The sequence below is a fragment of the Theropithecus gelada genome, chromosome 8, assembly GCF_003255815.1.
Source record: "Theropithecus gelada isolate Dixy chromosome 8, Tgel_1.0, whole genome shotgun sequence".
NCBI classification, from domain to species: Eukaryota; Metazoa; Chordata; class Mammalia; order Primates; family Cercopithecidae; genus Theropithecus; species Theropithecus gelada.
In genome coordinates, this window is record NC_037676.1 from 16,373,592 (window position 1) to 16,390,403 (window position 16,812).

Genomic DNA, 16,812 nt, shown 5'->3' on the forward strand with positions numbered 1-16,812 from the left:
AGGAAGTGAACTAACAAATTCGCTGCTTTTAAAGAAGGAAATTTTCTCAATGAAATGGATTCCAAATCTTCGTTAGGTTGACTGTTCCCAGGTAAAGCTGACCTGTCAGACTTCTTAGCTGATGCCTGATCTGACTATTCCTTATCTTTAGTACAGAAACCAAGGTGAGTGACCTTTAAAAAACATGTTAGACTGTTGACATGTCTTCTATTTTGTACTCCAGGTAAAAACGATAAACCGGGAAAAAGAAAGTAAAATTCAACCTCAGGCTTGTGGATCCAGAATGCAGAATTATGAGTCTGTAGTATCTACATGCATGTGATGAGCTTCAAGGACAATTACTATAAAGCAAAGACTTAAAAGGTATTATCATTAGAATAATTGTAATTCACTTGATCTCTCAATGTAACAAAATACTTCAATCTACTGTCCCAAGCCATTATTGTGTCTTATACTCAGCATATTGGTTTGCATACCATTAAATATTTATTTTCCACAGTGCTCTCTGGAAGGCAAACAAAGCAGCCACTCTGCTACTTTATATTGATTCCTGACTTGTCCTTAGGAAAAGCTTTCAGGAAGTTTAATAGGTTTGAAAGATACTTAGATTTACCCTGTGATTGACAAATATACTTCCTTCTTTTTATTTTAGTAAGAGAGTACTAGAACTTAGATCTTTATTATTTAATCTAGTCAGTGCTGCCATTATTAATCAAGATCTCAAATGACACTTGTTCTGAACTGTAACTGATCTATTCAGAAGAATATGAAAATAGTAAAGAGGGCAACTGTGCATGCTTTTACCGGACACGATTTTAATTGCTTTAAAAGGAAGTTATGCAACCAATGAGAAATGGAGCCTTTGGAGTGGCCTGAAGCTAAAGGTTTCAGGTGTATTTTTGCTTTCTTTGAAGAAAGAACTAAATCATTTTATTTAATAAAAAGGCCGTTTATCAAGAATTACTTAAAGCTGCTTTAAACCTGAGTTTGCAATTTATAGAATATATTCAAGCAGCCTCAGTGCCCTTTTAATTGGATGGTTTTCACAGATTTATCCAATTTGAGATTTATCCAATGAGAATTCCCTTTGGTTCACGTATATATGTCTTTTCTTCCATAAAACGGATTCAAATGAAAGACTGCAATCTGCTATACCAGACTTATCAGTTATACATTTGATGTGATAAATTTATAAGAGGCCAATTGTTATGAAAAATACATTGAAATACCTGATAGTCATTTACTGTTTTATAGCTAATCTAAAAGTATTTACTAAAAAGAAACTATTTCTTTTTATGTGTACTTTATACTTTAACCCTTCATATGTCCTTTAAATAAATTAAGAGAAGAAAAAACATCATTTATATTTATCCACTTATTTTCTATTTCAGGTGGTCCTCATTCATTCTTGTAGATCCAAGTTACCATCTGTTATTATTTCCTTTGTCACCTGAAGAATCTTCAGAACTATTTCTTCCTATGTGTAGCATGTACAGATACTCTAAAAAGTCCATTATATGATGTATAAAGCAAAGCATACAATGTAGTCTCTGCCCTAATCATCTGTAATTTATATAAAACCTTTTGTTTTTTTTTTAAATTTTTATTTGGTTATTTGATTTTATTTTATGTTTTTGAGATAGAGTCTTGCTCTACCCCAGACTGGAGTGCAATAGTGTGGTCTTGGCTCACTGCAATCTCTGCCTCCTGCTTCAGCCTCTCCATTAGCTGGGATTACAGGCAGCACCACCATGCCTAGCTAATTTTTGTAGTTTTAGTAGAAATGGGGTTTCACCCTGTTGGCCAGGCTGGTCTTGAACTCCTGACCTCAGGTGATCTGCCCACCTTGGCCTCCCAAACTGTTGGAATTACAGATGTGAGCCACTGCACCCTGCCTAATTGGTTTTTTATTATTTAGACTCCACATATCATTTTTCTTACTATGGTGATATGAAATAGCAATTAACCTTGAAATGTCATTTATTTTTCTTTATTACTACATTTCCCTTAAGAACTACAATAAATTATTTTACTGAAAAACATTGTCCTTAATGTACCATGAGCGAATCATTCAAGAACTGTGACTAAATTATCTAAATTATTTCAGTGTAATCACCTGAGGTTCTAGGTAAGCCCTCCTTCTCATTCTCTGCTTCACACATGCCAGTGATTAGAAGATCAGATTATTGCCCAAGCACAGTGGCTCATGCCTGTAATCCCAGCACTTTGGGAGCCGAGGTGGGTGGATCACGAGGTCAGGAGTTCAAGACCAGCCTGGTCAATACAGTGAACTCCCATCTCTACTAAACATACAAAAAATTAGCTGAGCGTGGTGGCGGGCACCTATACTCCCAGCTACTCAGGAGGCTGAGGCAGGAGAATCACCTGAACTTGCGGTGAGCTGAGATCACACCATTGCACTCCAGTCTGGGCGACACTGCAAGACTCTGTCTCAAAAGATCAGATTATCTTTAAAAAAAGTAGTCAACTGGAGTTCCACTTTTGGCAGTGGTAGGGTAGCTGGCATCAAACTAGATCTCCTGCAGATCAAAATTATATACTGTGAAAAAAATGTAAATAAGGTCTATCTGAAGGCACTGGAGAGTGTCTAGAAGCAGGCAGGAACAAGAAGGGAATCCTTTAAAGAAGGGAACTATATATGGTTTTTCAGTTGAGGATACTCCCCCGACCTTGTGGTAGAAAGAAGCTAGAACTGAAGCTAAAACCACAATTTTAATTGCTTGAAGAGTTAAAGGACAGAATTTGGGACTGCCAATATGACTGTATTATGAGGGGAGAAATTTCTGAAAGATGGTAATCACAGATATGGGAGCCTCTAAATCCATTTGGAAACTCTCTGCACACATTCCTGCAGACCTCCAAACTGTGTATGTGTGTAGGAAACTCCAAGGAACCCAACCAGGAGGCTGAAAAACTGAGTAGAGATTTCAGCTAGTGCCCTGACAAGGGAGATAAGATTTGGGATTTGAGTCCAACTAGGTAACTGCCTGCTAAAACAGAACTCAACATGCAGCCAAAAAAATAAGAAAAGCAAGACTATTTAAAATGTATCATCAAATGCACCAGATGCAATCAAAACTTACTAGACAGGCATGCAAAGAAACAGCATATCTCTTGACCCAGGGTCAAGAAAAATTCAATCAATAGAAATCTATCCCAATATGTCTCAAATGTTGGAATTAACATAAAAGATCTTTTTAAAACTGTTTTAAATATATTTAAGATCTTAAAAGATAATATCAGTGGAAAAATAGAAACAGAAAAAACCAAAGTAAATTCTAGAATGAAAAAATAACTAAGTCTTTAAAATGACCTTAACAGCAGATTGGAAACAGTAAAAGAACAGATTAGTGAATTTAAAAATAAAAGATCAACAGAAATTATCGAAGCTGAAAAACAGAGAAGAAAAAGAAATTGGGAAAAGTGAGTAAAGCAACTATGAAGAAACATCAAACATATGAACACAGATATACTTAGAGTCCCAGAAAGACAGGAGGTAGAAAACAGGGTAGAAAAATATTTGAAAAATGAGCCAGGTGCGGTGGCTCATGCCTGTAATTCCAGCACTTTGGGAGGCTGAGGTGGGTGGATCACCTGAGGTCAGGAGTTCAAGACCAGCCTGGCCAAGATTATGAAACCCCATCTCTACTAAAAATACAAAAATTAGCCAGGCATGGTGGCACACACTTGTAATCCCAGCTACTCGGGAGGCTGAGACAGGAGAATCACTTGAACCTGGGAGACAGAGGATGCAGTGAACCAAGATCATGCCACTGCATTCCAGCCAGGGTGACACAGCAAAACTGTGTCTCAAAAAAAAAAAAGAAAAGAAAAGAAAAGAAAAATATTTGAAACATTGTGGCTAAAAATTTCCCAAAATTTGGTGAAAATATAATTGTGCAGATCTAAGAAGTTCAACAAACATAAGCAGAAAGAAAAGTACAGAAAACTATGCCTAGATACATCATAGTAAAATAATTTTTTAAAAAGATCAACAAAATCTTGAAAATATCCATAGATAAACTACACATGAGTAAAAGGGGACTGATCAATCAAATTTTGACAAGTCAAGAGAAATAATAGGTTCCAGGAGACGATGGAATTCCATCTCTCAGGTGCTGAAAGAAAAGCCTGTCCACCCAATTCCGCATCCAATGAAAATGCCCTTCAAAAATGAAAGAGAAGGCCCAGGCACAGTGTCTCTCTCACGCCTGTAATCCCAGCACTTTGGGAGGCTGAGGAGGGCGGACCACGAGGTCAGGAGATGGAGACCACGGTGAAACCCCGTCTCTACTAAAAATACAAAAAAAAAAAAAAAAAAAAAAATTAGCCGGGCGCAGTGGCAGGCGACTATAGTCCCAGCTACTCGGGAGGCTGAGGCAGGAGAATGGCGTGAACCAGGGAGGTGGAGCTTGCAGTGATCCAAGATCGCGCCACTGCATTCCAGCCTGGGGGACAGAGCCAGACTCTGTCTCAAAAAAAAAAGAGAAGTAAACACATTCTCAAATAATGAAAGTGAGAGAATGAGTCACCAGCCAACATGCTCTACAAGAAATGCTAAAGAAGATTCTTCAGGTGACGAAGGAAGTAATAGCAGATGGTAACTTAGATCTACAAGAATGAATAAAGACCACCAGAAATGGTAAATATGTGGATATATATAAATGGGTACCTTTTTTCTTCTGTTATTTAAAGGACATATGAAGAGTTAAAGTAAAAATTATTACACTATATTGTGGAATTTACTAAATAAGCAGATGTAATATATATGATAAAATAGCACAAAAATTGGGCAGATAAAAGTATGCAGTTGCAAGACATATTTTACATGTAATGATGTAATATTAACTTTAAGCAGATTGTACTACAATTAAGGATGCATACTGCAGTCTCTAGAATCACTACTAAAATTGATGTAAAGAAGTAGAACTAAAAATTCAGGGGCCAGGTATGGTGGTTTATACCTATTATCTCAGCACTTTGGGAGGCCGAGGTGGAAGGATCACTTGAGGTCAAGAGTTCAACACCAGCCTAGGCAACAAAGCAAGACTCCATCTCTACAAAAATTAAAAAAAAAAAAAATAGCTGGGTGCAGTGGCATGTACCTGCAGTCTTAGTTGCTTGGAAGGCTGAGACAGGAGAATCACTTGAGCCCAGGACTTCAAGGCTACAGTGAGCTATCATTACACCACCACACTCCAGCCTGGGCTGGGCGACAGAATGAGACTCTAGAGAAAAAAAAAATCAATAGAGAATTGAAATGAAATACTAAAATATTGTATTACACAAAAGAAGGCACAAAGAGAGGAGCAGAGAAACAAATATCAGACTGGACAAATAAGAAACAAATAACAAAATGACAGCCCTAAATCCAAAAGTATTTATCATTATATTATATGTAAGTTAAAATGTAGAGATTGTCAGAATGAATTTTAAAAAGCAAGAATCAAAGGTATGTTGTCTACAAGAGATGCACTTTAATTATAAAACACAAATAGTTTGAAAGTTCAAAAGTAAATGAATAGAAAGGATATACCATATAAACAGAAACCATAAAAAAGCTGGAAAGGCTTTTTTAACAATTAAAAAAATACACTTTAAGAGAAAGAGTTTCACCAGAAATAAACACGTTGTATAATAATATAAAAGGGTCATAATCAAGGAGCCACTATCATGAAAGTATTTGTACCTGATAATAGACCACCAAAATATAACAAGCCCAAATTGACAGAACTAAGGGGAGAAACAGACAAGTTCACAGTTTTGAGTGAGACTTTAACACAGCCCTCTCAGTAAACAGTCAGATAACAAAAAATCAGTAAGAACTGAGAATGTCTGAAAAACATTATCGAACAACTTGGCCTAACTGACGTTTATAGAGCACTATACCTAACAACTTCAGGATATTATATTTGCATATAGAACATTCGTCAAGACAGAACATAAGTTAGGACCTGAAATAAGTCTTAGTAAATTTCAAAAGGTTGAAGTCTTACAGAATATATTCTCAGATTATAATTAGACTGTAAGTAAATATCTAAAAGAACTTCCAAATGGTTAGAAATTAAACAGTGTGCTTTTAAATGTGTTGAAGAAGAAATCATAAGAAAAATTAGGGGCCGGGCGCGGTGGCTCAAGCCTGTAATCCCAGCACTTTGGGAGGCCGAGACGGGCGGATCACAAGGTCAGGAGATCGAGACCATCCTGGCTAACATGGTGAAACCCCGTCTCTACTAAAAATACAAAAAACTAGCCGGGCGAGGTGGCGGGCGCCTGTAGTCCCAGCTACTCGGGAGGCTGAGGCAGGAGAATGGCATAAACCCGGGAGGCAGAGCTTGCAGTGAGCTGAGATCCGGCCACTGCACTCCAGCCTGGGCGACAGAGCGAGACTCCGTCTCAAAAAAAAAAAAAAAAAAAAAGAAAAATTAGGGAAAAAAATGGAACTGAATGATCACAAAAGTACATTCCTTCCAAAAATCTAAATTCCCAAATAGAAGTTTGTGAGACTCAGCTAAAGCATGGTTTAGAAGAAAATTTAGAGCTTTAAAAGGCTATATTAAATAAAACTTTCAAATCAATGATCTTTCTACTTAAAAAGCTAGAGAAAACACGAGAAATGAAATCTACAGTAAGTAAAAGAGAATAAAATAAATAAGAGTAAAAACCGACAATATAGAAAGCAGACACAATAGAGAAACTTAACAAAGTCAAAGTTGATTCTTTACAAAAATTAATGAAATGGGTATGTCCTGGTGAGACTGATAAAATGGAGGAGTGGGACGAGAGACCATAAGAGAAAGAACACACATGACCTATGTGAGGAATAAGAGGTAATAGGAGACTATTATAATCGACTTTATGTCAATAAATGTGACAACTTAGATGAAATGAAGTTACTCAGAAGACCGCTTATCACACTTGATACAAGATGAAATAGAAAATTTGAATAACTATATATCTATCACATAAGCTCTTTCAGAAAACAGGAAAAATAAATACTTCTCAATTCATTTTACAAGGCCATCAAAATACTGTTATCTGACTTTGTCAGCGTAACTCTAACAATGACATGAACAAAGGAAATTAGAGACCAATGTTCCTAATACAAGCACAGTAATCATTAACAAAGTATTAACCAACTTATCCAATAATATGTTAAAAAGGTAACTTATCATGACCAAGTGGGGCTTCTTCCAGAAATGCAAAGGTGGTCAATATTTGAAAATTAGTGTAATTCGCTGTATTAACAGAATAAAGAAAAAAACTACATGATCATTTCAATAGACGCACTTGTGATAAAAACTCTCAACAAACCGAGAATAAAAAGAAACTTCCAGGCCTCATGCCTATAATCCCAGCACTCTGGAAGGCCAAGGTAGTCGGATCACCTGAGGTCAGGAGTTCGAGACCAGCCTGACCAACATGGAGAAACCCTGTCTCTACAAAAATAAAAAATTAGCCAGGCATGGTGGCACATGCCTGTAATCCCAGCTACATGGGAGACTGAGGCAGGGGAATTGCTTGAATCCAGGAGGCGGTGGTTGCAGTGAGCAGAGATCGCGCCATTGCACTCCAGCCTGGGCAACAAGAGGGAAACTCTGTCTCAAAAAAAAAAAAAAAGAAGAAAGAAAGAAAGAAACTTCCTCAACTTGATATAGAGCATCAGTCAATATCACACTTGATGGTTAAAGGGGCAACTCCTCTTACATGATTGGAAACCAGGCAAGGATGCCTCTTCTCCTTTAACTTCTATTCTATTGGTAGTCTGAACCAGTTTGATAAGCCAAAAAATGGAAATAAAAAACAGAACAATTGGATAGAAGAAGGAACTGATTCCTATTTGCAGATAATATAATTCTTTATATAGAACATCTTAAGGAATCTACAAAAAGTTACTGGAACTAACATGTGCATTTAGCAAAATTTCAAGATACAAGTTCAATATAAAATACATTAATTGCATTTCTACATACTAACAGTAAACACATTTTTAATAAAATTAAAAGGTTATTACTTTAACAATAGCTTTAAGACATAAAATAGGAACAAATTCAGCAAAAGATCTGTAAAACGTCAATGTTCAAAGCTACAAATACTAATAAGTGCAATTAAATAACACAGATAGAGATACACCATGTTCAAATGTTGCTAGACTCAATATTATTAACATGTCAGTTTTCCCCACAATGGTCTTAACTATAATCCTAGCAGGGATTTTAGTAAAGGTGACAATCTGAGTCTAAGACTTATTGTAAATGTAAAGGGCCTTGAATAGCCCAAACAACCTTGAAATAAAAGGACAAAGTTGGAGGATTTATATTATTGAACTTCAAAACTTAACATAAATTATGATAAGATGTGTAATATTGGCAACAGGATAGACATATAGATCAATGAAGCAAAGTATGAGGCAGAAAGAGACCAACGTCTATCTGGTTATTTCATTTTGAACAAAGGTGGCAAGTCAATTCAGTGAGGAAAGGAAAGTGTTCAATACATTATATGGCAAAACTAGATATCTATATGGAAACAAAAGAACCGTAACTTCTACCTCATTAATCCATGTACCTAAATATAAAAGCTAAAACTATACATAGTCTTAAAAAAAAAAAAAAACTTAAATCTATGGTGAAAACCTCAGGTAAGTGAAGATTTCTTAAAACAGAAAAACAACCCCAGAATGTTTTTAAAAGATAAATTAAACTTTATCAAAATTTAAACCTTCTCATTAAACGACACTTTAAAAATGAACAGAAAGCCACAGACTAGGAGAAAATGTTTGTAAAGTATATATCTGACAAAAGACTTGGATCCAGAATATATAAATAACTGCAGCAATTCATTAGTCATGAATGACACCAATGCAAGAAATAAAGTAAATAAAATCTGTAATAGACACACAACAAAGGAAATATTATGCATGTCCAATAAGCACATGATCAAGTTCTTTATTAGTCATTGGAAAAATGCAAATTAAAACTTCAATGAGATACTAGCTTATACCCAACTAAAACGGCTAAAATTAAAACTACTGATGACACCAAATATTGGCCAAGATGTGAAGCAAGTGGAACTATCATACATTGCTCATGGGAATCAAAACAAAAAAGATTGGTAATTTCTTATAAAGTTGAACATATACCTGCTCTAAGACCCAGAAATTCTACTCTTACATGTTTACCAAAGAGGGACTAAAACAGAGGTTAAAAAAGTCATGAATGAGGACATTCATGGTCACCGAAAACTGAAAACAACCGAATTGCCCATTAATAGGTGAATGGATAAACAAGTTGTGGTACTGTACACTCAAACAACGAAAAACTACCCACAGGAAAGAACTCTTGATATATCCAAAATATGGATGAATCTCTCAGGTGTGCTGAGTAAAGGAAGCTGGACACAAAGAGTATGTTCCATGATTCCACTTATATAAATTTCTCAAAGAGGTTAAAAAATATGTGCTGAAAATCGATGGTGGAAAAATAATCTGGAATGGACAAAAAAGAACAGAGTTTGCCTCTGCCAGGGGTCTTAATTAGGAAGAGGCATTAGGGAACTTTTAGGGTGAGAAAAAAGCTCTAAATTTTGATAGAGGGTTATACAGAATATGCATGTGTCAAAATTCATCAACTTGCACGTTTAAGATTTGTGAATTTCATGGTTTTTAAATTTTACCTCAAAGATAAATAACCAAAAACAAATATTGGCTCTAGTAGATTTGCTTTTCTCAGTGGATTAGCAATTCCAAAACAAGTTTTTGTGTATTCTAGGTTGGAAAAAATACATGAATGTATTGAGGATAATGAAAGCCAGGTTTTCCATTGTTCGTGGAGAAAGTTAGAAACACTGAAAAGGGAAACCAAGCTGTGGTGTTAGATTGGAATCGGAGGTACAAATATGAAGTAATGGTTTTTAGTATGTAGATAAAGAGTTGTAGACAGAGGTAGCAATAGTTATGGAAATACATAGATAGGTATATATATGTATGTCTATGTAAGTGTGTATGATTCCTGTATCTGTCCACTCACTGGACCTAGAAGGGCCTTCAGCAAAGAACACAGCTGCTACCCAGATCATTGTCTTAAATATCTTTAATACATGGAACCTGGGTTCATTGAAGAAATGCTGATTCCAAAACTAGAGAAGGAAAAGCGGAAGATGAATCAGGAACATCTTATTGTATCTGTAAGGATATGCTCAACATATGATAGCCACATACGAAAAGGACAGGGGTTGGCTTGAAGTGGTTCCCACTAACCCAAATTGGCAAAATTGCACATTAATATAAATAATAGTAATACTGGGTTATAATCTGTTAAGCAAAGTTAGAATGTATGAGTGCATACTGATATAAATAAAAGGAAAAAATGGAGGGAGGGAAGTGTGTTAGACCATTTTTGCGTTGCTATAAAGGAAAACCTGAAACTGGATAATTTATAAAGAAAAGAGGTTTAATTGGCTCATGGTTCTGCAGACAGTACAAGAAGTGTGGTGCTGGGCCAGGTGTGGTGGCTCACGCCTGTAATCCCAGCACTTTGGGAGGCTGAGGTGGGCACATCACCTTAGGTCAGGAGTTCAAGACTAGCCTGACCAACATAGTGAAATCCCATCTCTGCTAAAAATACAAAAATTAACCAGGCCTGGTGGCACATGCCTGTAGTCCTAGCTACTTGAGAGGCTGAGGCAGGATAATTGCTTGAACCCAGGAGGAGGAGGTTGCAGTGACCCAAGATGGTGCCACTGCACTCCAGCCTGGGCAAAAGAGCAAGACTCTGTCTCAAAAAAAAGACAAAAAAAAGAAAGGTGGTGCTTGAATCTGCTCATGGTGAGGGCCTCAGGAAGCTTCCAGTCATAACAGAAGGCAAAGGGGGAACAGGCGTCTCACGTGGCGAGAGGGGAAGAAAGAGAGAGATGGGGGAGGTGCTACATACTCTCATTTTAATTTTTTAAAATTTATTTTTAAATGTTTAAATGTTTGATGTTTGTGGGTTCATAATCGGTGTATATATTTATGGGGTACATGAGATGTTTTGATGCAAGCATGCAATATGTAATAATCTACATCATGGAGAATGGGGTATCCATCCCCTCAAGCATTTATTCTTTGTTACACAAAATCTAAATACTCTCTTTCAGTTATTTTCAAATGCACAATTATTATTGACTATAGTCACCCTGTTCTGCTATCAAATGGTAGGTCTTATTTACTTTTTCCATTTTTTTTGTACCCATTAACCATCCCCACCTCCCCTCCACCGCCCCCCCCAGCCCCACCCTTCCCAGCCTCTGGTAGCCATCCTTCTACTCTCTATGTCCATAAGTTCAATTGTTTTGATTTTTAGATCCCACATGTAAGTGAGAACATGTGATGTTTGTCTTTCTGTGCCTGACTTATTTCACTTAACATAATGATCTCCAGTTCCACACACTTTTAAACAACCAAATCTCGAGTGAACTCAGAGCAAGAACTCATTCATCACCAAGGGGATGGCGCTGAGCCATTCGTGAGGGATCCACCCCTGTAACCCAGTTGCCTCTCACCAGGTTTCACCTCCAACGCTGGAGATTACATTTCAACATGAACGTCGGAAGGGAGTCATATCCAAACTATATCAGGAGGGATGACAGGAGGAAGGGAGGAGGGAGGGAGGGAAGGACAGAAGGAAAGGAGGCAGGAAGGAGAGAGGGAGGTGGTTTACTACACTACCAGCCTCAAAAGGAAAAATGTTAACATAGATTGCTTAGGGTTTTGCAATCGTATATGCTCATTTTAATACCTGTAATCTTTATTCAGCATTTTAAATTCACGGTATCTATTTCCTATTTATGCCAGCTGAAGAAAATGTGGCTTTGAATTATTTGAAATGCAAACTTTTTTCCCCATTTTATCATTTTGTTGGTTGTATTAGTTTTCTATGGCTATTGTAACAAAATACCATTGATTTAGTGCCTTAAAACAACACATATTTATTCTGTTACCATTCTGGAGGTCAGAGGCTAACATAAGTCTTCAAGGCTGGCATCAAGCTATTAGCAGGGCTGGTTCCATCGAGGCTCCTAGAGAGAATCCTTTCTTTGCCTTTCCCATTCCCTCTCTCCAATATGTCTTTGGCTTTGCCTTCTGCTCTAACACAGTCCAGTTCGTCCCTCTGTTTCTTTCTTCAAAGAACACCTGTGATTGTATTTAGGACCCATGGGGCTAATTTAGTATAATCTGCTCATCCCCAAATCTTTAACTTCATTGTATCTGTGAAGTTCCTTTGCCATATAAGGGCACACTCATGGGTTCTGGGCATTAGAACATGGACATTTTCAGAGGCCATTATTAAGCCCACCACATTGATTATTCTATTTAGTCTCTCTCCACCAGAACACTAAAATAAAATATTTGTCATTATAATAATTTATATTTTTATTATTTTACTCTTGAGGTGAATTTATAATATTTTATTTCATATGAATTAGAGTGTTTAAAAATATGAAGGCTAAAGTTATAATTAATAAGTAATTATATATCCTTTTTTTTTTTTGGAGACAGAGTCTCGCTCTGTCCCCCAGGCTAGAGTGCAGTGGTACAGTCACTACTCACTGCAGCCTCTACCTTTTGGGCTTGAACAATTCTCCTACCTCAGCCTCCTGAGAAACTGGAAGGACAGGTGCGTGCCACCATGACTGGCTAATTTTTTTAATTTTTCCTACAGATGCGGTCTTGCTATATTGCCCAGGTTGGTCTTGAACTCCTGAGCTCAAGCGATCCTCCCGCATCAGCCTCCCAAAGTGCTGGCATTACAGGTGTGAGCCACTGAATATACTGTTTATATATCATTTATAAATAAATATATAATATAATAATAAATCTAAACCTCATAAGACTATTCAATTTGAAGTTTTTTCCATTAGTTTAGTTCTCTTTATACTTAAGATTCTAGATAAAGAATAACTATGAAAAGTAATAAACAATAATCAGATTTGGAAGCTAGTCTATCCTATTCTAGTTGCCTAGTCATTCACTGAACAAATGCTTACTCAGTCCCAAGTGCTATTGTAGATACTGTCCGCAAAGAAGAGTCTATTTCCATTTGCTCTTCTCTGTTATGGCAGATTGTTTTTGCCAAGATGGTTATAACAACACCTCCCATTCTACCTGCTCATCTTATAATGCACGTTGTCCCTCTTCACTTTGAGAGATGGGGACCACATTCCCTTTCTTCAAATCCAGGCAGGCCTGTGACACAGCAGTTCAGCCATGCGACTTCTAAGGTTAGGTCCTACAAGTTAACACAGCTTGTGCCTGGCTCTCTTAGGACGATCACTCTTGGAACCGAACTCCCACACTATGAGGAAACTTAGGCCACATGGAGAGGCAACTGTGTTCCATTATGTGGGTGTTCCAGGCAAAAGTTCAATAGCATCAACGTCAGCAGCCAGATATGTGACTATGGAAGCTTTAGAGAATAACTCCCACTCTTTCAGTTGAACCCCAAAATCATGAGAAATAGTAATACATTAATATACTCGTTCTAAGCCGCTAAGTTTTGGAGTGATTTATTATACAATGACAGATACCCTGAGTATCTCTTACCTACTCATTTTATGAACATACATGATACTTCAGTTTCATAATATAGTATATAAAATTTAGAATGATCTCACTTCCTACCTATTTTACTAAACTAAATGATACCATATATATGTCATTCTTTGAATGTCACTGAAAAAAATAACAAATTAAATTCAAAGTGCTGTCTTTGTGCCTTTTAGATTGCTATTGAGGACATAAATGGATTTAAAAAACCATTCAAGCCGGGCGCGGTGGCTCATGCCAGTAATCCCAGCACTTTGGGAGGCTGAGGCGGGTGGATCACAAGGTCAGGAGATCGAGATCATCCTGGCTAACACGGTGAAACCCCGTCTCTACCGAAAATACAAAAAATTAGCCAGGCGTGGTGGCGGGCGCCTGTAGTCCCAGCTACTCGGGAGGCTGAGGCAGGAGAATGGAGTGAACCTGGGAGGCAGAACTTGCAGTGAGCCGAGATCACACCACTGCACTCCAGCCTGGGTGACAGAGTGAGACTCCATCTAAAAAAAAAACAAAAAAAAAAAAAAAAAAAAAAAAAAAATCATTCAAACAAAAAATTTAAAAAAAAAAAAAAAAAAATGGAAGCTTCACAACTTGCTGGGGCAAATCACTATTGCCTTTGTTTTTTTGTTTTTGTTTTTTTCCTTTCTGTCTCATTTTTAAGCTGTCTGACTTTCAAAATTCCCCTGCAAACTCTGGTGCTCTTCCAACTTCCCTCTCTCGATGTCTGTCACCGTCATCCATGTGGTTACTCAAGCCAGAGGTTTTAGGAGTTGTCCTTGACCTCTCTGTCTTTGGCATCCATATCCAATCTGGCACTAAGTCCTGACCGTTTCTTCCCAAAGAACTTCGGAAGTTTTCTGCTTTCCATCTCCCCTGACGCGATCTCAATTCAACAGAAGCCTATCAATTGTTCTCCCCAGATTTCTAGTCCTCGCCAGTCCTTTGCATCAGAATGCAAATCTGGTCCTGTCACTGCCCAGCTTTCCTTTTTATGAGACAGAGTCTCCCTCTGTCATCCAGGCTGGAGTGCAGTGGCGTGATCTCGGCTCACCGCATCTCGGTCTCCCAGGTTCAAGCGATCCTGTGCCTCTGCCTCCCGAATAGCTGGGACTACAGGCGTGCGCCACCATGCCCGGCTACTTTTTGCATTTATAGTAGAGATGGGGTTTCGCCATGCGTGGCCAGGCTGGTCTCGAACTCCTGATCTCAAGCGATCCGCCCGCCTTGGCCTCCCAAAGTGCTGGGATTACAGTCATGAGCCACTGCGCCCGGCCCTGCTTCCTTTTGATGGCTTCTCAACACTCTCAGAGAAGGAGATAAAATCCTAAATGTGGTCCACGAGGCTTTGGATCACTGGTCTCCTTTCTCACTCTCCAGCTTCTTCCTGGCATTTTCTTGCCTTGTATTCTAGCCACAATGGCCTTTTGTCATTTCCCTGTGTCTTCCTACCTCAGAGTCTCCTTGACTAAGATCCCTATGCCTGAAATCGTCTTACGTCATTTTCTTTGTTAAGGCGGTTCTTATTTGACTGTCCAAGCCTCCCTTAAAAGGCTATTTCATCAAAGGATTCTTCCCTAATCCGCAGCCCAAGTCAAGTTCGCTGCATTTTTACATCTACTGTACTGTGTCACTAAAAAATATAACAGGAACAGAAAACCAATTCATAAGATTTCATGTTTTTTTCTTCCACCACAATCACTAAAGAAAACTGTCGCCAGGAGGTAGCTTCATTTGCATTGAGGATAGAACAGATGGAAGAAGAGGACAAGATAGGAGTAAGAGGTCAAAGAGCCAGGAACTTCTCAGGCCAAGGGTCAGGAAGAACTTGGGAAAATTCGTTTTTATCACTAAGTAACTGGAAAGGGAAACATTGAGAATGTAAGACAAGGGAAAAGATGTTAAAGTTCTTCTGTTTTGCAGTAAGATGGACTCTCTTGGGTATTTTCTGAAGAGTTGCAATAAAGTTTTTTTCTGCTGGACTGACCAAGAGAGGGGCTAGTTTGTATAGTTCACGCATATTGAATATTAATTTAACAACCCTGTCCTCGTCTCACCTCTGCTTGCATACAAACTTTATGTGGTCAATGTCTTTTTGCTTGTCATTGCAACCTTGGTGTTTATACAGTTAGTAGCAGGGGCTGAATCAATATTGATTGAATTAATGTGTGATTTGGGGCAATTTGCTCAAGCTCTCCAGACTTCAATACTTCCCCCCTCCTCCCACCTCCAGAAGTCTGGAATAGCCTGAAACAGCTAATTACAGTTCTGATATTTCTCTGGTGTTTCTTTGAAGTTTCATGTTTTGTCTAAAAAACATGTTTTATGATTCATTTTACAACTTTAATGTTAATATTCCATACCATTGTATGTGAGTATTTATTTAAATTTAAAATAATTTTGGCCGGGCGCGGTGGCTCACGCCTGTAATCCCAGCACTTTGGGAGGCCGAGGTGGGTGGATCACGAGGTCAGGAGATCGAGACCATCCTGGCTAACCCGGTGAAACCCCGTCTCTACTAAAAAATACAAAAAAACTAGCCAGGCGAGGTGTTGGGCTCCTGTAGTCCCAGCTACTTGGGAGGCTGAGGCAGGAGAATGGTGTAAACCCGGGAGGTGGAGCTTGCAGTGAGCTGAGATTCGGCCACTGCACTCCAGCCTGGGTGACAGAGCAAGACTCCGTCTCAAAAAAAAAAAAAAAAAAAAAAAAAAAATTTAAAATAATTTTATCTCAAGTCTTCTAACAAAATGAATGGCATTGTACCTATTACCTCCAGGGCTACACAGACTTCAAACCAGTTTGACAAACTCAAGTATGCATTAAATAATCACAAAGGCTCTCTTTGAGCCAAAAGTTTTATGATTCTTGGATTCTACTGAGTCGAACAGCTAATATTTACTGAATTCCTTTCAAGTCACAGGGGAGAATACAAGGAACAATGAGATGAACTGCCTTGGAGATGCAGTTATGATGACAAGTCATGCATATGTACAAAGGTAATATTATGAGGCAGTACAGGCTGCCAAGTGAGTAGAGCAGCTTGTTAATGCAGAAGAATCCAGGATGATTGAGCCCTCTAGGCCTCCGTTTCCTCACCTGTAACATGGGCAACCATGCTCATGCTTTTATATCACAGGGCGGCTGTAGAGCTCAATAAGATGAAATGTACCTACATACAAATGAGAAAGCATATTATTCTCAGAGGGGTTTCC